Source organism: Myotis davidii, unplaced genomic scaffold (genome assembly GCF_000327345.1).
Source record: "Myotis davidii unplaced genomic scaffold, ASM32734v1 scaffold44, whole genome shotgun sequence".
NCBI classification, from domain to species: Eukaryota; Metazoa; Chordata; class Mammalia; order Chiroptera; family Vespertilionidae; genus Myotis; species Myotis davidii.
In genome coordinates this window covers 14628963-14654806 of record NW_006299705.1, presented here as the reverse complement: position 1 = coordinate 14654806, position 25844 = coordinate 14628963, and the positions used below count along the sequence as shown (strand labels likewise).

At 36.4% G+C, this 25844-nt stretch overlaps 1 long non-coding RNA gene across 1 annotated transcript in view; it reads left to right on the top strand.

Moving 5' to 3' along the window:
- Positions 1–1197: 1197 nt before the first annotated feature.
- Positions 1198–25844, top strand: part of LOC102766877 — a 95781-nt gene continuing 71134 nt past the window's right edge. The window contains exons 1-2 of the long non-coding RNA XR_436282.2: positions 1198–1263; positions 12485–12658. This is a non-coding gene — a long non-coding RNA (uncharacterized LOC102766877). The remainder of the gene's footprint in view (positions 1264–12484; positions 12659–25844) is intronic.

Genomic DNA, 25844 nt, shown 5'->3' with positions numbered 1-25844 from the left:
TCCTCTCAGAGTCTTAGATTCTTTTTTTTTTACAATTTAAAAAATATATATTTTTATTGACTTTTAGAGAGAAAGAAAGGGAGAGGGAATGGGATAGAGAGATAGACACATCAGTGAGAGAGGAACATCATCAATCGGCCACATACCAGCCGGGCTAGGCTCTTTTTTATCTGTTATGTAGAGCAGCTTCTTCTTCCTCCTAGGCCTTTTCCCTGCTGTCCCTCAAACTCGGAACACTCAGTGCATTTTCCCAGAAAAATACAGCTTTATCCTTCAAAAGGATTCAGTGTCAGTTGTTAAAGTTATTGTACTTTGTGCATGCTGCTCATAAACTTTACCCCTTATTTACATTTCTTCCTGCAACTTTCTCAGGGTTAGAGGAACCTCTCAACAATATCTCACAAGGATGTGGTGTGGTTCATCTCAAGTTGAACTTTTTAATTTACTGCTTCATTTGATCCTTCAAAATAACTAGGTAATTGACAAGAGAAGTTAAAGCAACAATAACTCATTTAAAGAGGTTAATTGATTTTTTTAAAAAAATAAGGTCGTATGATTTAACAGCAGAGAAAAGATTGGAACCAAGGTCTTTGGATGCCAAATGCAGTGCTTTCTCTTACATCAGCCATAAACAATAGCTGGATAAATAAATACCTAAATAGTCACCAGAAAACATCTACAGTTAAATGGATGTGGAATTGACAGCAAGAATTTGATGACTCTTCTCTGAAATGGGGTGGAGTGGTAGTGGGGGAGAGGCAAGATCAAATATTACACAGACAATATAACATCCTCCCTCCCCCCCAAAAAAAGACAAAAGTATTTTCTTACATTGTCACACCTAACAATCTAAAACTTATTATTGAGTATTATCTCATGCTGGATCCACTGTCAATTCCAAAATATATCCAAACAATGCTTTGCAGCATCTAAACTGTACTCAATGCCTTTTTGGTAATGTTCTGACTTGCTGGTCTTCTACTATTAGGAATTTCCCACATTGGTAGGGAATATTCTGTTCCCCTGAGTCTTTGTATTGGAGGCTAATGAAATGATTTTTTAATAGCAGGGTCAACCAACCTTTTCTGTCAGATAAGGCCACAAATTCACCTGTGATAGGAGTGGGGCACTGGACAAAACAGAACTTGGGATTTCAATGCCACCCATCCTGAATTCTTACTTTTTTTTTCCCCCTGCAAGGTGATTGTCCAAAGTGGCCAAGGATGGAGTTTGGAGACTTCCTTGAGATGATAAAAAAAGGATGTAAGACTATTTTTGTTCTTTTTTCCTAATACTTATTTCATATTTGACAAGTATTTGTTTAAACTTGCATTCACTTGGTCGAAAGGCTATGAAGAAAGAAAACAAATATTTGGTTAATTCATTCTCTTTCTACTTTTAGTACAGATAATAAATATTTGACTAAATCAACACCAAAATTCATACACATGGCACAAACAAAACAAAACAAAACAAAAAACCCTCCAAATAAGTGAATATAAAATTACTTTCAGATTTTTTTATTTTCAATACCAACCAGTACCAGAATATTTCTGGTACAGTCAGACTAATCAAGCCTTTACAAATAGTGTGTAGAGATCGATAGCCTTTAAGATATTGGCACATGTACATTTATAGCTATTGACAAAGCTTAACTCTCTTCAAGAACATTCCAACTAATATTGGCATTCTGCTTTATCCATTGACACTCACCATGATGTACTGCGGAAGACTTTAAGACTTTCTCTGTTTGACTAAGCTTTACAGTCATTAATGTTTAATCACTTACAATTCAGTAAGCATTGTGCTTTCATTTTGCATATGCCTTGTTTTTCTTGTATATAAAGTAAATCAACAGTGCCTTTCTGGTAGTCTCCCAGTACATTTATAATCAGTCCCATTTGGTGATCTGTGATGAATATGAATACAACTGCTATTTGGAATAACTATCACTTTATACAGATTCTGAATTCAATTTTTGCTTCACAACAATTATAAATTAAAAGTAAATTCCAGCCAAACACTCTGAAACTGTGAGCATATTGGAAGTTGGGGGGACAGAGGAGGCGCGGAAGCAAATATATTCTTTTTTTTTCTAATGCGCTATTTAAAATATGTTGTATGTCCGTGAGTTACTTCTATACTATGAATAAGAAAAATGGTTACCTTAAAAATTTGGGTGATGAAAGAGATTTCTAGCCACTGAGAGGGTCAAAATTCTGTAGTGCCCATCCTTACAGACAAGTAGCACTCACTCATGGAATGGTTACCCGAGGAAACAATAAAGGGACCTTGAACCATAATTCTGCACATACCGCTGCAATGAATGCGCGCTATTGTACCATCATCCTCAGGGCACTAGTGAGAGACAAAATGCACTTGGCTGAGGCTGGGGGACCTAGGGGCACGAAGAACCCGATTCAAACCACACATACTGGGTAAGGACACATTTGTCGAATTTTAAAAGACTCCTGGCGTTTGTATTTACTCTTTGTTTACATTTGGGATTTTATGGAAATGCTGATGATTTTGCCAAGTTCTCTTTATAGTCTGAAAAACTGAAAATGTAGATTAAAGCACAATTTTATTTTACTTAAGAACATTTATTAACATCCTCAGAAATATTTTTAAAAAACTGGTTTCAAGGAAACTTAGAAATAACTGAAAACTATTCATATAGCAAATGAAAATGTCATTTCCTTTATATGGCTCTACAAGTGAAAAAAATATATATAATTCTATTTTTCCCTCTCATGAAACTGGCCCAGAGTGTGAACAAACAAGCTCCACGCAGGCTGGCAGATCCTCAGTTATACTTTATTGCTGTCAGAGCCCCATCATCATGTCAGGTATCAGATTTTCCATTCACCTGCCTCTATCTGTAAGAAAAAGGATGTTGATGTCTAGCTTTTTAAAGAAAAGTCTGCATTTGTTCTTTATTCTGTTCTATAGAGTTTGAATACATACTCATCTTTTATTGACACGCAATTCATAGTCACAGGATGACAGGAAGATATAGCAATAAGCAAAGGCTCAGGAAATTGGGTCCATTGTAATGTCAAGAGAATAAGGCAGAAGTCTGAAGCTAAAGGGTCTGCGTGCTGACCTAAAGGGTGGCCATAGCCGAAATGCTCATAGGGGAAAGGCACAGCTGGTCTCCTTCTGTCCTTACTAATGTGGCTGGTGGCGAGTTCTACCCTTGGAGCTGCCCTATTGCATCTACTTCAGTCTCAGTGCATAGGACTGACTGTGTGGGAAGTCAACTCCAAAGGTCAATCCAAACATACATTTTTGGAAGCCATTCTCTGGACTCCCAGACTGATTTTCCAAGGGTCTTTGTGATAATGCCTCAATTTATGTGCTTACAGCTTTGCCGGTGTATGTTTCTCAGGCACATCCTTGACTCCTCATGTGTGCCACTATAGATTAATTTTTCTGATTGATTCCTCCATGTCAGTGAGTCTCAAACTTGTGTGCATCAGCAACTGCTGGGAGTCCATCACAAATTCAGATTCCTAAGCTCAGATATGTCTGGATAGGATCCAGGTCATCACTGGGCCTCAGTTTAAGAAATCACTATGTTAGTAAGTGTGTTAAAGAAAGAGAAATTTCTTTTAGATTTCTCTTTTCAAATGAGTTTATTAAAAGTATCATTAGTTATCCTATATAATAAAAGCCTAATATGCAAATCGACCTAATGGCAGAATGACCAGTGGAAAGACTGGTCACTATGATGTGCACTGACCACCAGGGGGCAGATGCTCAATGCAGAAACTGTCCCCAGCCCACAGGCCCCAGGCCAGCCAAGGCAGGTGCCAGCGGGGTTCCCCTGATCACCCTGCAGGACACCTCCCTCTGTGGGGTGACCTGCAGTAGGGGGTGGGGCTGGCTGACTAGTGGGCTGGGCTGCCTCTCCAATCACCCCACCAGCAGGAGGTAGGGCCAGCAAGCAGGCAGTGCCAGGCTAGCCAAGGCGGGTGCCAATGGGGGCCCCCCAATTACCCTGCCAGTTTCCCCACAGCTCTGCCCTGATTGCCAGCTAGGCCTAGGGACCCTACCTGTGCACGAATTTTGTGCAACGGGCCTGTAGTTTGATATATTGGAAAATAACTCAGATAATAATTTGGCAGTTTTGGGATACATAAAACAAAGTTAATCAAGTGTAGTCATCTTGTATAATAATAGAGGAATATGCAAATTGTCCATTACAGCATCATGTCATGACTGGATCAGCAGGCTGCATCCCCACCCTCTGCTCAGCCAGCTGCAAGGCCCAGGGTAGGATAGGATATGATATGATAGGAGGGGATAAGAAAGGAGAGGGAGAGGAAGGCAGGCCTGCATGCAGACAGGCCAAGAGGAGAAACAGAAATACAGAAAGGGAACAAGAAAAAGACGCAGGAATGGAAAAGGGAAGGAAACACAGAGCTGCACGCAGGAGTGGGTGGCGACTGTCAGGGGACAGAACAGGTGTGCTGGGCAAGGGGCAGGGTGCAGGCAGTGTGGAGCGGGGAGCCCTGCCGAGACATGGGAGGAAGGCGGTGTCCCCTGACATGGGCCATTGGTGGGGAGGTGCCCACGGGTCTAGGATGGAGTGGTGGATGGTCCGAGGCCTTCTGGGCGGAGGTACTCCTGCTTTGCAGCAGCAGTGCCTGGACCACGCAGGCCTCGGCCACCCTTGCTAGACTAGGCGTCCCAAACAGGGAATGGGAGCAGGACAGCAGTGGGGTGGCTGGGGAAGGCGGGGCAGTAAACACCTGGCTGGGGCTGAGCCCTGGGCTGGAGGTTAATCCTCCCTCCCCCCAAAAAACAGAAGCTTTAAGAAGGGAAGGACGGAAGGAAGAACTTTATAAAGGAGTTAGTAGAGAGCAGATTTAAAGAAGGAAAGAGGATGTGTGAGTGAACTGTAGGAGCTATAATGAAAATCAAGTATAGTTGTATGCTGGGGACAGATTTTAAAAGTAGGAGTCAGAAAAAAAAAAGATAAATGATAATGAATAATTTAGGCAGGTAGATAGATATTAAAACAGTGGAAGTAAGTAGAGAAGAATGTATGGGAAAGGTAAGATGAGAGAGAAAGAGGCAGGGAAGAAAAGTTTTAAAGGGGAGCTGGTAGAGCTTAAAAGGAGAATGGGAAGAAGGAAGAAATGGTGGAGGAAGCAAAGCAGGTCCGAGGGAGGAAGTGAAGAAAAAAATTAAGGTGGGAAGGAAGGAAAAGGGGAGTGGGGCAGGGGTAAAGATAAAGGAAAGAAGAAATGTGGGGAGGGAGTGAGGGTAGGAGAACGATGGGAAGAAGGATGATGGAACAGAAGTAGGAAATAAGGAGGAAAGTAAAGTTTATAAATGATGAGTCAGTAGGAAAAAGTGTTACATAAAGGAGAGAGAAAAATTGTGTGAGAGGGAGAAGCCAATAAGGAAGTCAAATACAACTATGTGTGAAGGGGATAAGATTAAAAAAAAATGTTAATAGGGGGCAACCAGGCTGGCAGGGGAGGGCAGTTAGGGGGATCAGGCAGGCAGGCAGAGTGGTTAGGGCAGGCAGGCAGGTAAGCACTTAGGAGCCAGAGATCCCCGAGGGTTCCCAGATTGGAGAGGGTGCAGGTCAGGCTGAGGGACTGCTCCCCCCCCTCCCCCCCCCGCACAAATTTCATGCACCAGGCCTCTAGTAAAAAATAAAATTCTGAGTTTCAAACTGAGAGCAGAATTTAAGTTAAGTTACTAGACCTCTCTCTGCCTCTAGACATATTGGCCTTCTTGCTCTTCTTAAATAACCTGAATCTACTTCAGCATTAGGGTCATTGCACCCTAGTTCTTTCTCCTAAAATGATCTTACCCTACACATGGTATGCATGGTTCACTGGTCTCTGACCAAATTTGGTCTCCTTAGAGAGCTTTAAAAAGAATCTCTGTTCATGTAGTATTCAGCTTCATCTTTCTTAAAACCACTTTCATTACTTAACAATTCTTATATAATATGTAATTTATAATTTATTATATGTATTGATTTATTTCTATTTCATGTATTATATGCACAGTGGTATCCCCAGCCCTGAAGACATTTGTTGAAGTAATAAATGTATAAATAAATCTAAAGTAATAAAATTAAATTCTCTCTATATATCAGTATCTTAAAATAGTCTTTACTTTCAAATTTCATCAATATGAGATAATAGCAAAATAGAGGACTGGAACATTCTGAGTATAAATTTATCTTTGACCCCTGCAACTCAACCAAGTTATGTACAGTAATAAAAAATAATAATCAATATTATCTTAATAAGTCCACTTGATATGATTACCAAGATGATTATTAGCCAATGATTCTTTCATTTATCATATACAGAAAATCTTCAGTTCAATGCTCTGGCACTTGTCCATGCAACAGCTAAAAGAGGCTATTGATTATATGATTATAGACCAATTGTACTTTTGTTTAAAAAGAGCTCCACTTCCCTCATTTCTTATTGATTTCTATCCCAATTAATTTCTCACAAGCTAACTGAAATGTAATGCCTGACATTGGGCTTCTGAGGCTACTCAAATTCTTGCTTGTACTTTATGATTGGCTTTTTTTAGTTCATCAGATAGAAATTGATTTCCTAGAATTACTTAATATTTAGATAATGATTAAATGGCTTTTGTTTTTGCCAAATTACTATTTATCTTAAATATGGGTTGAGAAGTTGTGGATAAAAATATTGAAGAAATCTCTCTCTCTCTTTAATCAAATTCTGCATTTTTTTACCAGATAATGAATGTTATTACTTATTCCATTCTATGAACTCTATATCTTCTAACCCCCTATTATTATTATTATTATTATTATCTTTATTATTCATTTGATCCTTAATTCTCATATGGTAAATATATTTCTCATGCATCGTTTAACTAGAGAGTTTTTAGGGCAGACATCATATATTATTTTTCTTAATTGAAACCCCCAGTGCCTAGTACATCATGTAGGCAATAAATATTTTTCTTAAAAGTGTGATTTACTTGAGTTTAGTCTATAGTCTTGTGTCCCATGACTGTACCATTACTGCTACTGACATATTACTGTTTGAAATATTAAGGACTTATTTTTGAATGGTCACTATGTTCCAGAATTGTGCTAAATGCCTTAAAAGTATATATTTTTTCAACCTGAGTCACACTGACTTGAAGATGTGGTGTCATTTTACAGGGAAAGAAACTGAGTCTTAAACCAGTCCTGATCACATAGCCTGCAAAGCTTGGTTAAACTCTGTTTTGAATTCAAAGGCTAACTGGCTTCACTGGACTAAACATCCAGGTCATCTTCCTGAGCACTTGAAGCCTGTGCCTTTATTTTAATATTTTATTTATTTATTTATTTATTTATTTATTTATTTATTTATTTAATTTGAGCCCCATGTCTCTAAAAGAGAATAGACTAATAAATAAGGATCTTGACACGTCCCTTCTTTTCATGGTGACCACAGACTATTTCTCTGTCTTCTTCTTTCTTGTCTTTCACGTGAAACAGAAAAGTAGTGTTTCACATCTTGAGAAGAATGACATATAAATTTAAAAAAGAAACAAAAAGTCAAGATACATATAATAGTGCAATAATGAACATTAATAAAAGTTCACTTGAAAATTAAGTATTTTCCCCAAATCCTGAGTGATTAAAAAAAAAAAAGAGTAAGAGATTAGATCATGATGATCAGGTTAAAATTCCTTTAAAAGGATTTTGATTAAAGTTATACTGTTTTGGCCTTTTTAGTGGAAATAACCACAAAATAAAACAAAAACAACATCAACCATAAACAAAACAATTAGGCTTGTCTCAGTAAACTTATTTAAAATGCTCCTTTTATTGTTGAATGCAGTGAAATATCTGCATCATTCCAACTGTGTTTTTCTTACCCCAAGGGAAAATCATTTTGAAGAATGCCCAAATTATTTGGTAGATTACGTCTCAGGCTACTGAGCCATAGAGTAAGGACATAGTGCCTGGAAGTTCAGCTGGATCACTAGCTCAGCCCTGGGATTTGCTCGTGGGCTGGACACTGAGTGAAGAGCGTTAAGCTGCCATTTTGTACCATGGATATTTGAAAACCCAATACATCCAAGAGACATTTTTCATAAGACAGAAAGCAACTTACCGGTAAAATTCTTGGGTATATGAGCACACAACATACAGAGACTATGAAATGTACTTGGCATGTCATGTAGGAAAGTCTCCCTGTCTTTCCTATTACTCAAGAGAAATTACACACACACATACCTCATACATAGAAATATATTTATATTAATAGAATGCCTCTGTTCCAAAGTCCTCAAAGCACTCCACAGACATGAGCAAAACCGTTCTCTCTCTGTGAATAAAGAGTGAGTGGTTGTGGTTCCTTACTTTGTCCTCCTGGAGAGCATTGCACAGCTGTCCAAGCAGGCCCGGGAGCTGGCTTTCTCCGTCTCTCACTTTCTCTGCTGCTGTCTTCACCACTGTAGGCTCTCTGGTTACATAATGTGTGTGCGATTTGATCAGTCATCAAATCAGTGTTCTGGCAAGGATTTCTTCCTCTCTGCTTTCCTACCATTCTTAGTTTTTCTCAGTAAGCATTCCTCTAAGTCCTCCTATCACAGCAGCAAGATACACAAGCAGGCCTATTGGATAGGAGGAAAGCAACAAAAAGATGTTAGATCCAGGCTTTCATGCTTATCTGGGGATCTCTGTGGTACTGTCACTGTTCTGAGCACAAAAGATTCCCCATAGTGGTATTAAGAAACTGCCAGGAGAAAAGGGACAATTCTAACAGGGCAATTAAAAAATCTAACAATAAAAATCAGTCAGCTAAAAAGTAGCTATGTATGCACCGAGGTGACAGAAAGTTTCTGGCAGTTGGCTGTATTTTTTATTATTTTCCTCTGGTCTATACTCAGAGTAGAAATGTGAAATCCAGAATGATAGGATAAGTTCAAGTTCTCAGCATCTCATTCAAGCTCAGTTGAGGTCCTGAGGATGCAGAAGTGTTTTCCTGGGATGGGGTCCAGCCAGGATCTGCAAGAGGAGAATTACCACTTGAATCTCTTTGTCCCTGAAAAGTTGCTCTTGCCTGTGGCATTTCCCTTGAATTCAGCTTCAGCTTCAAACACTGGTGCATGACTAAACTGATGAAAATAATGAAATAGGTAAGTGCAAAAAATTTTGGTAAGATAACATCTGTCACTGTAGTAAAAAGGAAAATTCTGCGTTGCTTTCACACTTTCCCTGCTCATTTGACTCAGGACTTTGAACATCAACCAAGGAAGTGAGAAGTTATTTCCTTTCCTTTCCTAACGCTCCCCCCCCCCATCTCTCTCTCTCTCTCCAAAATGGTTCCTTGATACATTTTAGGAAAGTGTCAAAGATTAGTGATTTGCTATACCTGTGCTGAGAAAGTGATCGTACTCACATAACTATCAATCTCTCTCTCTACTCAAAATATATTTTTAAGGAGTACACACAAGTAGTTTAGATGTAGCTTAACCAAATTGTTAATGTAGCACAATCTCTGCAATTAATCAAAAATGAGTCCAAATTTCTGCTTAATCTGTTAAATAGCATGACCTTGTATAACATATGTAATGTCTCCTGGCTTCAAATTTCTCCTCAGTGAATTACCAGTAATAATGTCTATGTCATAGGTTGTGGTAAAGAGTAAATTAGATACTGTATATAAATTGCTAAATTTAGTGCCAGGTATTAAGTAAGCCCATTATGAATAGTGTGTGATTGGTATTTCTTGATAGTCCAAATTTTTATTTTCCTACCAGCAATAAAAACTTATAAATAGTAGATTGTAAAATTTATTTTGCTTATAACAAGGACACATTAATATATATATATATATATAACAGCTATTTATAAGGATTTCTTCTCACAATTACAATTTACATTGGCTATTGCATGCTAATTATAAATAGTATAGTTTATCTTGATGGGAGCCAAAGAAAAATACAAAGAAACAAACCAAAAATGAAGTGCAAAATACCAAATTGGGAAAAATGACTAGGAAAGAGGAAGGCCAAAGTGTAGTAGAAAAGCCAGTTTTATGTAGAATTACATGGGTTGTTTTCCCACAAAGGTTCAGAATAAGAGGAACTTTGAGACAGATTTGGTGGGAGAAAGAAATGAGATCCAAGGAGTTTGGCTTTGGATCTGCAGAAGTTGAAGTCTGTGTGGAAGGACCTGGTGGAAGTGTACATAGTCAGTTAAATATGTAAAGCTGGAGTTTTATACCTTTAAAGTGTTTAAAAGTTGTATAAGTGGCATACCAAGGATGAACTGTGGGAGCAGTCCACCCTGGGTGGAGGCAATAAAAGGGACATTGTTCGTATAATTAAAAATGAAACCAAAACTAATTAAAAATCAGCCTGCACTGACAATTCAGAAGAATACCAATGAAAACATGTTGCTCCCCAAACCATCTTTTGTTTGTCTATACTCTAAGCACATGCACCAACAAGTTTTCAGTTTTGGTTGGGGGAATCCAAGACAGAGAATAAAATTTCTGATACTGGCAATTAAAATAATCAATGATGTTAGAACAGTTTAACAGCATTAGAACACGAATCTGAGAAGGTGAATGCTGATATGAGATATGATGGAAATGCAGTATTTTTCCATGTACAAGATGCTATTTTTTTTCTAAAATCATTAGACTGAAAATCGAGGGGCGTCTTATACATGGAAGTCAGACGAGGAGGGAACCATGTGAATGTATGAGCCTCATTGTTACTGATGTCAGCTGATGCCATAATTGGAGGTAGAGGTGGAGAGTACGCAGATGCTATAGGGACCAGAGCGTTCTGAGCCCATAAAGATGTCAAAAAATAAAAAGATAAATACTGGTAAGCGGTTGTCTTACTCTGCAAACTGAATGTAATCAGCTATGCAAAAGAGCATGGAAATAGAGCTGTAGAGAGACAATTTGGACCTCCTCCCACGTAGTGTATGATCAGACAGTGGAGAAAACAGGAAGAACAACTCCTTAAGATGCCAAAAAAGAAGAAGGCCTTAAGAGGAAAACCAAAAAAATGGGCAAACTTGAAGCAGAGGCTTAAGACTTGGATTATGGAGCAGCCTGGTTTTTTGTTTGTTTGTTTGTTTGTTTTTTTGTTTTTTTCTTCTTCTAGGACTTTTATATTTTAATTTCATTGACTGGCTTATTTCACTTAGCATAATGCTCTCCAGTTCCATCCATGCCATTGCAAATGGTAAGAGTTCCTACTTTTTTACAGCAGCATAGTATTCCATCGTGTAAATGCACCAGTTTTTTCTAATCCATTCATCTACTGATGGGCACTTAGGCTGTTTCCAGCCTGGTTTTTATAGGCTCACAGACAGAGTAGTTACACAATAAATATTTAGTGATTAAATAGACAAAGTGTATTACTTGGCTTGTGAAAGTAGTTTAAGAACAGAAAATATAGACTGATATAATAATAATAATAATAATAATAATAAAATATCTTTTTCTGCAAGGGCTCGTGTCAATTACTTTCACAGGTCTACTTCAGTTTCTGCACCACAAAATGCTAAATAAATAGGGTGACTATATGTCCTAGTTTACTTCTGTGGTTTCAGCATTAATTATGAATGACATTTTCTCTAATTTTTATAGGGATCTCAGTTAGGACAATAATACAATGTTCTGATGAGCTCCTGATATGATCTTCTAAAAATGTGCACAAATATATAGCATTGACAACAATTTAAGATATTATGCTTTATTTTCTAAATTTAACTGTCATCTTTATTAAACTGTTATTATTTTTATTTTCTCTTCTGATATAAGAAAGGAAATAAAAAAAATTTGCTGAGTAGATAGAAGGCCGATAGTTTCCATGATGTGTATACTAATTTTTAGTATCTATATGCATAGTAATGTTATTTAGTAGCCTGGTAGTATAATTTAAATTTCAGTTAAAATTAGAGCCAAATCTCACTTCTAGTTAGTATCTGCTAGAATTTTAATTTCATACAAATTTTGTAATCTCTCTGATTCTTAGTTTGCTAAGATAGATATAATTCCTACTTCATAAGATTTCCACGGGCTAATTATTGTAAAATTCCTAGCAGAGCACCTGCACTTAGTAGATACAAAATATTATAGTTATTATTAAGAAAAAGGAAATTAGGCTAGGAGAGGTAATAGTATATCTTTGCTGTTTTTACCTAATGCTTTAAATATTTAAGAGTTTTTCCTATACGTTGACTAATTATAATGATACATTCCTATGATATCATTCAGGGCTCTTCAATTATATGTAATAGAAACCATTGCAAAGTAATTTTAAGAAAATTACTACCATTGGCTCATGTAACGAGTTAGCTCATGGGTGGGCTTGAGTTTGGCTTTCATGTAGATTCGGAGACTCAAACGATGTTGTCAGGTCTCTCTTGCCCTCTTGCTCTAGCTCTTGCTCACACTGGTTCTGCTCCGCCCCTTGTAAAGTAGTCTCATTCTCTCCTCTGCAGGCTAAGAACATACTCACCAGTGGTTCCAGGGATCCTCGTTCCAGCCCAACATACTGGAAAGAGAGCTGCTATCTCCCGACATCCATGATTGACTCTCCTGGGATCTACCCTCTAACCCCAGTTGCAATCTGACCAGCTTTATTCAGGAGAAGCACTAAACCCTAAAGCATACAGGTATGTGATGAATAAACCTGTTTCTTTTGCCTCTAGAAAGGTCTTAATTTTGTAGCTTGAATTATTGTCTGGGTTTTCTGGCTCCAAAGAGGAACTTTGGTTGAGAAAGTCTGAAGGTGAATGTTTTGAATGCCCAGGCCAAGATAAGAGAAGTGAGCAGAAATTAGGGTTTGGGAAATCTTGGATATCCAAAAAACAATTACTTCCATCTAGGCTTAGCTGATGACAGTACAGAGAATACTGTTTGCATGCCTACAAGAATATTGATATGCTGGTTTCTCTGGTGAAGATTCATTTCCCAAGGCACTCTCCTCAGGAGCTGAAGTGAAGCTGCTATCATTGCCACCTTCTGGGGCCCAGAAGATGCAGGGATGTGCCAAGTATATTCTTCTGGCTGGCTTCCCATGTCCTCTTCTTGAGATCTTTATTGAAGTGCCTCAAAAAGTGGGGGGAGAACTCTCTGAGCAATAGTCTTTGGCTTGCTGGAGTAACATTTATGCTCTGTCACAGAATGTCCCTTGGTGCCCCTGTCAGAATCATAATAAAGCTCATTTGTCAGTTCCAATGTGACATTTCTTATATTTCTGTATAGTGCTTCTTAGATTACAATCCTTAGACAATAATCATTGTCAGCGGGATCTTCTTGGAAAACAAAGGAAAACATCAGCATCCAACCCCCACATCTGAACGGTTCCATTTGCTGTAAGCACCCTATGCCTGCAGAGGAGTGACCTGTCTTGCCATCAGTGTCATTTCAATGAGTAACCTGACTGACTCTCCTTCTACTAAGAACAGGACCCAAAGTTTCATTCCACTTCTAGGGCTGTGTGACTGGCTTGCGTTTTCTTTCATATGTGTGCATGTATGGGTGGCAAGTTCTTGCTTAGAAAGCTAGTACTGCTTCAATTTTGTTTGCAATGTTACAAGTCACACTAGGCCAGAACTGTGAGGACTTCGCTGAGTCCTTGGTAAAAAGCAATCATTGCTGATACGTTTCCTTCATTGGTACTTCATACATTTTGACAAATGGTATGCTTCAGCCAAATTATGTCGTTCTGTTTGCATCTTCATCTAATTCTAAAAATCTCAACTTTATGGATATGGAAACCCAAGTGGAAGGTGAAGTCCTTGTTGTCAGTGAGCAGGCAGGGTTTTCTAGACTGCTTTATTTTTAAATAACCTGCTATAAATTAAACAGGGTCATTCATCTGTAACCTGTCTGTGTAAACTGAAAAAAGAAAAAAAAAGGATCTAATAATAGATTTTCTCATTTATAACGGAGTCTCTTTTTGTGTAAAATTTCCAGCTAATTTGGAAAGCTTTTGTGTGCACATTTAATTATGCAGATAGTTACCTTAATTTGCCAATGGAAATACAACTACACCTAAATGGAGTTAAAGTTGGGAATGTAGCCCAGTGCTTTTGATTTTGTTTTATTACTTTACTCGGAATATTGATTTCATCAATCCTCCATTGTTCTCCATACACTTTTATTATGAGCTAATTTATTTTTACTACAACCCCAAATTGTACTTCTGTGTGAATAAAGTCTAAACAATGAAAAAAGCCTCAATTCTTCTTCTCAGACTATCTATCTCTACCTTTCTAGTTGCCTAATGGACATTTCCATTTGACTCATTACAATCCCAAACTCCGTGTACTTAAAATCAAGCTATTAATCTAAAATCCCATTTTGGATTAGTCAGCCAGCTCTCCTGTATATCTCTATGGCATCGACCTCTACTTTCTTTTCCAGCTACTTTCTCTTCCATTCCTTATAGCTAAATGCTTCTAAGAGGTGTTTATGCTTATACTTCCTAAGCTGTCTCTTCTCTTCCTCTCTTGAATCCAATCAAAGCAGGCTTTTATAAAACCCCACCTCTCCATGGAAACCATGCTATCACTAATGACCTCCATGTTGTTAAATTCAGTGCTCAAATCCCAGCCCTTGATTTACTTGTACTGTCACTTACATTTTCCTGATACATTTTCTCTCTTTGGTTTCTAGTACAACACAGTCTTCCTAGTATCCTGATGTCTTTGTGGCTGATCCTGCTCAGTCACCTTTGCTGCTGCCCCATCATGGCTCAGTGCTTAGACTTCTCTTTATATTTATACTCCTTACGCAGATGTTCTCTTTCAAATTAATGGCTTTAAATACCACCCAAATGCTGGTCACTCCAGACATATATCCATTGTGAAACATTGCTGTGAACTTCAGACATCTCTACTTGGATACTTAATAAAAATCTCAAATTTCATGTGTCTAAAACTGAGCTTCTGATCCCTTCTCATAATTTCATAATTTTATGCTTCCATAGTCTTTTCCATTTCACTAAATTCATTCTTTCAAATATTCAGGCCCAGAGTTTAAGGTAATTATTGGCTCCTCCCCCCACTCTCAGACCCCCAAACTCCAACACATCAATTAATTCTGTCATTTTTATATTCACAATCAGGACTGCTTACATAATTTGTGAGGCCTAGTGCAAAATGAAAATGTGGCGCCATTTATTTAAGAATATTAAGAATTTCAAGACTATAGCAGCAGAACATTAAACCAAGGGCAGAGTCCTGTGTGATAGCCTAAAACACTTGCCTAAGAAGCCTATTCACAATATATTAATTCTAGCTACTTCCCACCTCTTCTTCAGTCACATGAGATTCAAGCTACCATCATTTTTTTTTGAGAACTATATATATTTAAATGGGGTCCTATCAGGTCTCCCCTGTTTTCCCTCCTGACCCTCTCAATGTATTCTCAACTGTGCAGATAGACCTATTAAAAAACACATCAGATAATATCACTCTTCATTCAAAACCCTCCAGTGACTGTCATTTCACTCACAATAAAACTTAGATTTCTCTTTCTTCAACCTAAGTTAGTACATCATCATGTCACACCTACATGACTGCAATATCCTCCAAACCTTCTTATACTACACTTTCTTGATTTTGATCTGCCCGCATACCTTAAAAGGGCCAATTTTTATGAAACACTGTTTCTACCACCTCACTTTATAAGACATAATCCTTATCTCATAATATTTCAAGTAAAAACTCCTCAGGCTCTTAAGGCCTTCCACAGTTTACTCCAATTCTATAAAATAGTCCCATTTCCCATTTTGTCTCCAAAAATCTCCATTCACTTAGGAAAGGTAGTCTCAAATACACTCCATATTTATCCACAATCCTGCTAACATTTCCTTTAGCAGGAAGCACTTTTTTCCCCCTTTATGTCTGTCTCAATTACACAAAGGTAGTCTCAAATACACTCCATATTTATCCATAATCCTGCTAACATCATTTCCTTTAGCAGGAAGCACTTTTTTTTTCCCCTTTATGTCTGTCTCAATTACATACATCTTCCACGGCTTACTTTATTTTCTACTTCCTCCAAAGCCTTCTGCAATTACCCCCGTTCTCACTGATTTACCCTGCATTTTAACATCAGATGAACTTAGATCTTTCTACTACCCACTTTAAGACAAAGATGTACTCTCTGGAATTGGTCACAGATTGTTTCACTGAATAATCACCTTTTGGGCAGGGTCCATATTTCCCCCCTGCAATGTTGAGTCCAGGAAAAGTGCCTAGTACAGGTCATCTAATACTTACTTATTTACTAAACATATTATATGTGTTAACAACAGGCACTAAATATGAAATAAATCAAAGCAGACCTTTTGGAGTACACCATAGAGGGCATGCATGATACACAGAATAATGAGAGATATTTTTTGAGCTCTGGACAAGCACTCTACTAAGGATTTTGTATATTTTAGCTTATTTACTCTTCACAATAATCCTGTGAGTTAGGTACCATTATTCTCATTTCAGTTATCGGTAACCTGAGGTTCAAAGAGGTTAAGGAACTTCACTAAGGACATAACTAGGAAGTGGCAGAATGGGTTTCAAATACAGGTAATCTGCTAGCTCTGCCCATCCCCTGAGCTGAATTGCCTCTCACAGTCTACATTTGTTTACTGTAAAAGTTTAAAGCTCTAGACCACTATCATAATTTTAATATAAAGTTTATTATATACTTTGCTAAGATACAAACCATATTTTCCTTTTTGCTGTATCAGAGAACCATGGAGGATTTGTACTTTGTCTCAGTCAGATATCAGAGGAAAGTATCCAATTATTCACTTACTTTTTCAGTTATGCTCACTTTATAAACAGCTCTTAGCAAACATGGAGCCCACATGGTGAGTGCATAGTACTATTTTGCAGTCATTTCACCACTGAGACAAGAATACTAAGTGTCTTCCGGTCTTACTAATTAATTTCAGAAAGACTTGTTTTCAATAGTTGAGTTTAAAAACATTACATTTACTACAGTTTGTTGAAAGCTTTTTTGCTGGCCTATATTTCTGAGTTGCAGCTTAATTTTTCACTGTCTTATTTTAATTTCTCTCTTTCTTTATAGATCTCATCCTCTCATTTATTATTCTTTGTCTTCTCTCTGTTTCTGGCTTTTCTTCCTGCAGCTGGGCTTTGGTTAGAAGGGATGGATGCAGCTGCCCAACCATTTTCACATTCTTCACTGATGTGATTTTCTTGAGGTAAAACATCATTTAAGAAGTATTACTCAACAATTAAATGTTTCTGTCCTCCTCAAATTTGGTGTCTGAAAGCCTGCCAGTAAGACCCTTTGCAGTTGTTTGTATTGGTTTGGATCCCTTCCTGTTATGCATTATTTTATTTGTTCTGTGCTGATTTGGCTTTTATGTAATATTTTGTTATAGTTGTAATTTCCTCTTTCTATCTAATCTCAACCACTGACTTGGTTTCACTGTTATCTCCCTCCCACCCCCACAAGGGGAAAGGGTTCATTGACTACTTCCCACTACAAGTCTGACTGCTTTTTAAACTAAATGTTTCATCTATTTGATGGGCCAGATTTTCACAGGATTAAGGGGCAATTTTAGAGGCAGAAGTTGGATTCTTGCTCAGCCTTTGAATATTCTTAGTTGTCTACCATGCTTTTGGACTAAAGCAGGGGCACAAAGTTGTATCCAAATTGGTAGTGGAAACCTTAGACTATCTGGTTTGAGTGTTGTGCTACATGGAAGTGTCTTTTCATCTTTCAACAGTTATCCTAGACTTTTTCAGAGTAGCATTTCAGCTGACTTTTTAATAGAACCATTATATATTAAGACATTTGGTTCTTGTTAATTCATTGAATAGGTCTTATTCATGATGCTTAGTTTATCTTTAGACAAATAGAGACATATTAGGGTACCTGAAGTGAATGTTGCTATTTAGCATTTATAGAAGAGAAACTAAGGAGATAGATCCAGGGATAATATAAAGGTATTTAACAACCATGAATACCAATGCTCACAATGGAAGCCAGCCTTAGACTTGGGGACTCCTGTCATAGTAATACTTAACACCTTTGTTGCTGAATTATTGGAAGACTGGGGTACTGAGGAAGGTGGGGACACCAGGGTGTGCACCTGGGGAACTTGAATTAGTGTGAACTTATTTTAATACTTTAATAAGTGGATACATGTTAGTCTTAGGTGAGAGTGAGCTCACAGTTAATACTTTATTTTATTCAGATGCAGTCATCCTTTTCCAGTTTATACAATGTGACCCACTGAGAATACTAGAAGGGCATATGATTTCCTATAATGGCTCCTAGTGAAAAGTGTCCAGGACAAGTTTAGATATTTTTAAATTGAGCTTCTCAAGTTTTTGGAAGTCAAAGCTACTTTTATCTAAAGAAGGAATTGAATTTTGGATTGAGTTTTGTTTGTACTAATTATTAACTTTAATATTGGGAAAATCGCTCAACAACTTTAATTTTCACAATCCTTCCTTATCGGTAAAAGGGAAGAAATTGAATCAGATGAGCTCTTAGTTCCCTTTCAGATATAATATTCTCTAATTCTATTTAAATACCAACATGAAAACTTCTGCCTGCCATTTAATAAAATCAATTCATCTTTTAGGACATGCGGAAAAGACAATATGACCAGTTCTGGGCATATGAACCACCCTGATAATTACTTACACATTTCTTTCCATAGGGTTTCAACACTCCCCTTAAAGATTATCTGACTAAAATAGTTTTCCTTTGGTTTGAATACAAAAAGCAAACAATAACTTTATAAAATAAGTTTCCTTTTAGCTATATATTCAGCATTCAAATTCACTATAGCCTTTCTTCAGTGAGGCTAGTCACACTGCTTTCTGCCCTCCATGGAAGACAAAACTCTCAGTATTTATTTCAATTATAAATGGGTTAAACTATGTAAAAGTTCATTGTTGAGTTAGCATTTGTCAGTTTCAGAACCATGCAGAATGAGCTGTTTTTCACATTAATGACACCTATGTAGTAAGTCAGAACTATTTTTTTAGAAAATATGTTTTTATTGATTTTAGAGAGAGAGGAAGGCAGAGGGAGAGAGAGAGAAACATCAATGATGAGAGAGAATCATTGATCGGCTGCCTCCTGCACGCCCCAAACTGGAAATGGAGCTTGCAACCCAGGCATGTACCCCGACTGGAATCAAACCATAACCTCCTGGTTCATAGGTCGATGCTCAACCACTGAGCCATGCCGGCCAGGCTGTAAGTCAGAACTATTAATATGTAGAATAAACAGTTTTTAACCTTGATTAAAAGGAGGATACTAAAAACAGTCTTTTTAACCTTAAAAACTGTTGTGCATTTCATCTGGATCACACACCAGAATTCTGTCTTTGGCATTTTCACAGGTCTCTGAAGCTCAACAGCTGACTTGTTTAGGTCATGTGGTTCTCTACCTTCACAGTGATAACCTGTTTTACAGACAGCGGCTTTAGACCCCAATTATTACATTTAAATATATATATTGATTTCAGAGTGGAAGGAAGAGAGAAAGGGAGTTAGAAAAATCAATGATGATGCTGTATGCCCCACACTGAGGATGGAGCCTGCAACCCGGGCATGTGCCTTGTCTGGGAATCCAACTGTAACCTCCTGGATCATAGGTCGATGCTTAGCTGCTGAGCCATGTCAACCAGGGCTTGAGTGATCACATTTTGATAACGCTCTTATTTACAAGCTAAATCATGGTCCTTCACATGAAACTAAATATATTCCCCTTAAGGTGAAGGCCAGTATTTTACATGTTCTCATTATAGTATCAGTTGTCATGTTTTAGGTCCTCTGTGACAAACATGCCATTATTGAGGGAAACAGCCCTATGACAATGAGTGCCTTGTTTATGTTTGGGTACAATATATTTTTATTGAATCTACCTATTAACTTTGTTGATTTCAATTTAACTGGAATGTATATGTTTGTTAAAGACTGTACAAATAATTAAAAAGTAAAAATTGGAACTAGAATTAGAAACCAGAAAAAGTAACTACAACAGGAAAGATTCAACCTGATATGATTTGGCCAAAAATACATTCATTGTTTTATTCTGTCTACTTACCTGTCCACCATTAAGGAAACATTGATTCAGGGCCTAATATTCTCTAGGCAATTGTTAAGTTTATAATATAAAAATGAAGGAAAGCAGACCTAGATCCCAAGGAATTCATCTTTAGGGTATACATCAAATATAAATTTATAAATCCAGATTTATATAAATTATTATAATGTACTTTGGTTTGTAAAACTAGAGGAGAATATTGCAAAATGCAGTGGTGATAACAATAACAAAAATTATATAGGTCTTATCTATACCAGTCAGTCATTTAAGCAATTTATATTTAATCTTAATGATAACAAGTATAAGCACTACAATTATTATTCCCATCCTACAGATGAAAACTGAAATATAGGAAGTTACTTGTTTAATGTCACTCAGTAATTCTGGGTCCATTCAGAGGAATCACTTCTCACAGATGGGAGATTTAGTTGTGTCGGAGATTCATTAGCACATGAAAACAGTTACAAAGGGCCCTGTGTATGGGAACCAGTGAGCCAAGTAGGTCTTTCCAAAATCATGCCTTGTAAAATGATGTTTATATCCAGAATATCTAAAATATTGCCTAGAATATATATTACTTGCACTTCTGAACAGGCTGCAGTGGGTACTAATCTTAGTATTATATTTCTCTTCCCAGTTACAAGTATGTTACAATCAGTCATTGATTTTTAGGATATGTTTATTAAAGAGTTTACCAACTTTTTGCCAGGTGACAAATTCCCCCACTTTCCCATCTTAATCATACTGCATTAGTCACATATATAGGATATCTATCTATCTATCTATCTATCTATCTATCTATCTATCTATCTATCATCAATGTATCTATCATTTATCTAGCAAGCATCTATCTATCTACTTACCTATGTACCTATCATCACCTGCCATTCAAGAGACAGAGACAGAGAGAGGAAAAGAGAGACAGAGAGAAAGAAATATATTTACTTATTATGAGGAATTGACTTATATGATAAAGGAGGCTGAGAAGTCCCACAGTCTGCTCTCTGCAAGCTGGAGACTGAGGAAAACCAGTGTTATAGTTTCAGTTCTAGCCTGGAGACCTGAGAACTGGAGCAGTGATGGTGTAAGTCCCAGTCCCAGGGTAGGAGAAGACTGGTGCAAAGAGAACACATTCCTTCTTTTTCTGCTTTTTTATTGTATTTAGAACCTTAAGGCATTGGCAGATACCCACCCAGATTTGGGAGGGCAATCTGCTTTATTTAGTCTATTGATTGAAAAGCTAGTCTTTTCTGGAAACACCTTCACAGACATACGCAGAACTAATGCTTAATCAAATATCTGAGCACCCTGTGACCCAGTCCAGTTGACACATGAAGCATCTGATTAGCACCAAGTGTCTGCTGCCAGCAGATGTCGGGTACTTTAGCCACAGACATCTCTTTGGATTGTTACATTTCTCCATGTTACAGTCTGTAGTCAGTCAAGAGGAAAAATATTAATCAAAATAGTAATTCGGCTGATATATGTGAAAATAAGTTTTATTTTATAAAGTTTAAATATTACCTCATCTCTTTTCCAACTAAAATAGATTATTAATAATTTTGTTGAGAAGATGGGGAAATGAATTCACTTATCACAGTTAGTTGTGGGATTGTAAATTAGCACAACCTTTGGAAGAGAAATATGCATATATTTTGACATAATAAGAATCTTCACAAAGATAACAGTTCTTAATTATAGGTACTATATTGTAAAGAAAAAACTGAAAAAATTTACCTGGTAATAGAAGATGGGCCAAGTCAATTATAGCCAAACAATTGGATATGGCATAGCCATTTAAATATCACGTGTGGAAGATTAATTATTGAACTAGGGAAAAGTTGCTACTATAGTTAATGTTGAGTGCAAAAACAGACTAATAATATATTATTATATTCCTAGTAGTATATATCAAATAATATATTCAGTATGTGATTGTTATAAGGAATGTTAAATTATATATGAATATAATATAAAATATGTAAAATTGTACTTATGTATAAATATGTGTATATATAGAGAGATACATTCTAGAAGATTATAAACTAATAATTTCTAGTAATGGAATTATAGGAATTTTTGAAAATTCTTTGTATTTAACATGAATTGTGTAATTAAAAGTAAAATAATTATTGATAGATCAGTACTAGGGAATGAGAAAGAAATCTAGATAAAATAAAATTTCTCACTCTCACTTCATAAAATTGCTTTGTATTATTACTTTTAGTAAACATGGTCCTTCTCATCCAGATTAGAGCTATATGTTGCACACACTATTTACCTATTTTTTTGGTGAATGCCTTTCCTAAGATTTTTAATAAGGATTGTTATTTTTTTCAAACTTAACGAGTCTACACTTTGATCATTTTTACATACAAGAAAGGAGTTCATGATCAATAAAGGCAATGCTTCGGAATTGGCATTAGCTTCATTTCAGTATGTTCTAGATCAGAAGTCAGTAGATGGCAGTACACGGGCTGAGGCTGGGCCTTAGGTGTTGGGACTAGCTCCCATAGTATCCTCTAACATTTAAAAAGCATAATATCTTTTTTCACCTAAAAATCTATATATGGGGATTCCATTGAAAAACATTATTCTCACAAGGCAGAGTTTGAGTTTCCGCAGAAAGTGACTATTTGGAGATGAGCAGCCACTATCGTTTATAAATGGGCATACGTGTTCTAGTTTGCCATGGTCCTGTCACTCCCTACTTTATTTTATTCTTGGTTCAATATTGTTGCCTAAGTTTATAGTCATTCGCTTATTAGTCTTTTAAAAATCATCCTGCTTTTTATCGTATTTAAGGATAAGGCTGAAAGACTTGGGTTATCTCTTTACACTCTTAACTAACATCATCTAGATGACAATTGAGCCTGTAATTTCAGGGTATGTTTTCTTATTTCTCAAAAAAGATGTCAAAGAGGGAGAGAAAGAAGGAGAGGAAGGGAGAGGGGAGGAGAGGTGAGGAGAGGTGAGGAGAGAAACCACATAACAAAGGCAGTTATCGGAGGAATACATGTGATGTTGATAAAACTGGTATTTTTATTGTTGTTTTTTCTGGTTTACAACTTTATCAATGACCATATAAATTTACTTTATTTGTATTTGAACAGTTCAATATTTGTTTAGTTTGTGCTTTAAAGTAAATGATTGAGCCTTTTTTTTTTTTTACAACTGCTTCTGAGTATAGGAGCAGAAAAATAATAAAATATTAAAAGAAAACTAGCTTTGCAAATTTATTGAAATCAAAAACAGAAAAGCAGATTAGCTGGGAGTGCTACAAGGGGGCAATGATGGTGTGGCCAGTTAGGACTCTGAAGCATTAACCAATGTGCAATTAAAAAATAAAACCTGTGAGGAAGCAAAGTGGGAGAATAAAAGCCCATTAAAGCACTTCTAAGAGTTAAGGCTCTTGCCAGCAGAGCCATCTGTCAGGAGATTGTGGAGAAGGAGATTTCTGTGAGCATTTTCCCTTGGGACGAGATGAAGTGCCAAGAAAAGGTGTGTGGCATCAGGAGTGAGGACAAACTCTGGGTCTTCCGCTGTGTTCATCACAGACTGAGAGGGTGCCGTCAACCCACTGGGTCTCAGGGACGAGGAAGAGAAGAGAGGGAAGTCTCTATATTGCTGTTGACTAGAGAACCAAGGTTGTAATAAGAAGAATTTGTGAAAATAAGTTTCTTTTAAGGTAAGTTAAGCTTTATTGCATTGAATTCTCAAAATGTTCCATAATTCAAAGACAATAATTTATTAAAGTTTGCATACTGAGGGTAGTAATACAAAAATGAATCTTAAGTTTCTGAGTGAAATTATAGAAGGAGCTCAAAAATACTTGAACAAAAATGCGAATGTCATCTTTTTTGAAAACTTAAATCTTTGGAGTTTTTGAAAATACCCAAGACATCTATGTATGTGAAATGTTATATTAATATGCTATTTTCACTGATTTATTCTGAGTAAATGCTGGGTAAAAAATAATCAAGATGGACTCATGAGTATTTGCCTCTAGAGAATTAAGTTCATGCCATGCTGTGAAATAATTAAAAACCATACAACCATGAAAGTTACAAGGGTTTATAATAAGGACAAATATTTCATGAGGTTTCTAGAATTATGTCAGGAAATGATACTTGAGTTGTTAAGATTTTAAATAGATCTTAGTTCCCTTCTTCCCCTATGTTCCTATATAGTACTACTTTGAGTTTTTAAACAGCATTTATTCCCTATTTCCTTTGTGACTGATTTTATCTTTCTTTCTTTAGATATAAAAAAAATGCTGATTATAAACTTAGAATAAAGATATCATAGATAAACATTATGCATTGTTTTCAGATTTTTTTAAGGGAGAAAGAGAGTTATCTCTTTAAAGTCAAGAAAATAAATATGCAAATTTAGCAAATTTTAAAAAACGGACAAGAAGTTGTTAATCAGAAATCAGGCCTAAATATAGTTTAATCCAATTTTATTTTGTCCTGATCAAAATAGAAACATTTGCTTAATATATTGGTTATTTAGAGAAGTAGAGATGAGCAGACATAAATATAATTCTAAACAGTGGTAAGAAGTAACCTTATCTTCTGGGAAAGAATACAAAGTCCAATAAAACAGGGCTAATTCTGAGTGATCACAGTGATCCAGTGTTCATGCTGGCACTGTGCCCATATCAGATTATTGTGTCTGTAATTGGAGAGAAATTATCTAGTGAATTTAAGTCAAGTTATCTTATGAATTCAATTATAATGGACAATTAATTTTAATAACCCAGTCTTTTAAATCTTCCTTTCTTTCCTACAAAGGGACAGTTGTGCCTGAATTATCAGGATATTGTTTAAATTCTTGTGTGTGTTTTTAAATTCATTCTTCCATTCAGTTGTTCATTTAAACAATAGTAAGCAATGTTCAGGTGGAGGGTATTATTGGCCTGCACATGAGATAATGAATGGATATGGTCCCTGCTCTCAAAGAGCTTACAGTTCATTACATGGCATGTGAGTTCTCCCTTGAGTTTCAAAATAATTTGAAAATTTAAACTTGAATATTATTTTAGCAATATGAATTTAAAGCTAAAGGAATTTAAGTGATAGCAATAGGAGGTATGCACATTAATAATATAATTTAAGGTGTTCCGTACATTGATTTTTATTGGTTCTTCAGTATTTTAAAATTTTGTTTAAATTAGCAAGGACTGAAATGAGTATTATTTGCTCTGCTCTTGGGTTTTCATTAAATATGGTTTGTGGCACTTTAAAAAAAACATGGAACAGATAAATTTTATATGTAGACAAGGACAAAAGAAGAAGTCTTGTGCAATAAAAAGTAGACAAATTCTACTAAAGATTTACCAATACTGCATTTTATTTGTGATCAAAGTCTGATTTCCGAATATATGGATACATTTCTGAATATAAAGTCTATTTGAAATTGGAAATTAGATACTTACCTGCTATAACCATTGTTGTTGCTAAGATTGATTTGGGGGTATGTGCATTTCTAGCATTTTTGGCAGTAGTACAAGGGTTGGTTCTGAACCAAAGTAATATGTAAGTTTTTGAGTTATGGAGATCCTTTCTGGGATCCTTGCCAGAAATAATGAAGTTCTTGCTTGGATGAGAGAGTCTGGAAACTGTCACCTCAAATTAAGTGCATTTATAATAGCATACTATCATCATATCTTTTTAAAATAATGAAATGCATATTTTGAATAAGCAAATGTATAAGACTGTATGATCCCTCTTCCCCACCAACAGT